Source organism: Sinocyclocheilus rhinocerous, unplaced genomic scaffold (genome assembly GCF_001515625.1).
Source record: "Sinocyclocheilus rhinocerous isolate Xijiao unplaced genomic scaffold, SAMN03320098_v1.1 scaffold2824, whole genome shotgun sequence".
Taxonomy (NCBI): Eukaryota; Metazoa; Chordata; class Actinopteri; order Cypriniformes; family Cyprinidae; genus Sinocyclocheilus; species Sinocyclocheilus rhinocerous.
In genome coordinates, this window is record NW_015648612.1 from 122,707 (window position 1) to 124,120 (window position 1,414).

Genomic DNA, 1,414 nt, shown 5'->3' on the forward strand with positions numbered 1-1,414 from the left:
AGGTGGGAGAGAGCGCTGTACATTCACTCCCCCCACCTACAATCCCTGCCGGTACGAGACTCGAACCCGCAACCTTTGGGTTACGAGTCCGGCTCTCTAACCATTAGGCCACGACTTCCCCTGTTTGTTCAACAATAAAAGTGACAGACTAACCTAATCTGAATAATTTGAATCTAATCTGAATAATGATATTTTGCTAACTTTGCATTACATATGCATTCTTAATTTTTACATTTAGTTTTGAAGTTATGGTGGCCTGTTTTTGTTCTTTATTGATATGCTACAACAATTAACCTTTAGGAAACTTTGAAAAATAGGCCACTTTGTGTTCCATCCTGTCTTTGAAACCACATGATGTTTCTCTCTTAGTAACTGGTTCTTGTGGGCACGTACAAGGGTCTCTACAGCTCATTAAATATATATGCATGTTTGCCTCTGACCCCATTACAAGACATAAAAGAAGACAAACAAGGAAAGTACCAGAGATGCTGGATGTTATTATTATTATTATTGATATTATTATTATTATTATGTTCTGAACCCTTCAGCTTCGACATATTCATTCTTAAAGGTGACCCTTTTCGCCCCTTTCTACAATATGTAATATATGTCTCAGGTGTCCCCAGAACGTGTCTGTCAAGTTTCAGCTCAAAATACCCCATAGATACAATTTTGAAAATGCCTATTTTGAGAGGAAGCAGAAACAAATTATTTTTTTTTTGCCTGTATCTTTAAATGCAACTGAGCTGCTGCTCCCCTCACCCTTTTCCAGAATAAGGCTGTGCCTTTACAGCTGGTACGTCAGATGCTCTGATAAAAACCATTTGTTTTTTCAAAAAATTAAAGTATCAAAAAGTTATGGTAGTTTAAATTTACTGTAAAGAAAATGCTCTATATTAATTTTATTTTATTTGATATATAATACATATTTTACATAGGTTTTACTCTAAAATTGGTATAAAATTAAAGCTTTTTGTCTAAATAAGTTATGTTCCAAATTTGAAGTTGATATGAATAAATTTGAGGTTCCTGTGAGATTTTATTTAGGGCGTTATACCACAAACATCCACCGGGTGCCATCCAAACTCCATTGAATTTTTTAAATGCATTTTTCTGTCACAAATGTCTAGATTTCTCTGTCAATATTACTTCTATCTCTAAATATCTATCTCTGAGACTCAGACCTTTCCAATGATATGTTTTTTGTCAAGATTATAAAAAGGTTTGATTCTAAAAGACTGTAATGCATTTTGTAATATGACACTTGACACCGCCCACTAAGGGGGAGGAGACGCCAAAAGATTTTAAAGTACCATTTCCATTCAAACGCAATGTCCGATTTCAAAATGGTTTTCACAGGATGAATCTTGGGCTTCTAAGCTTTCAAATGATATATGATTTATGATGATTACTA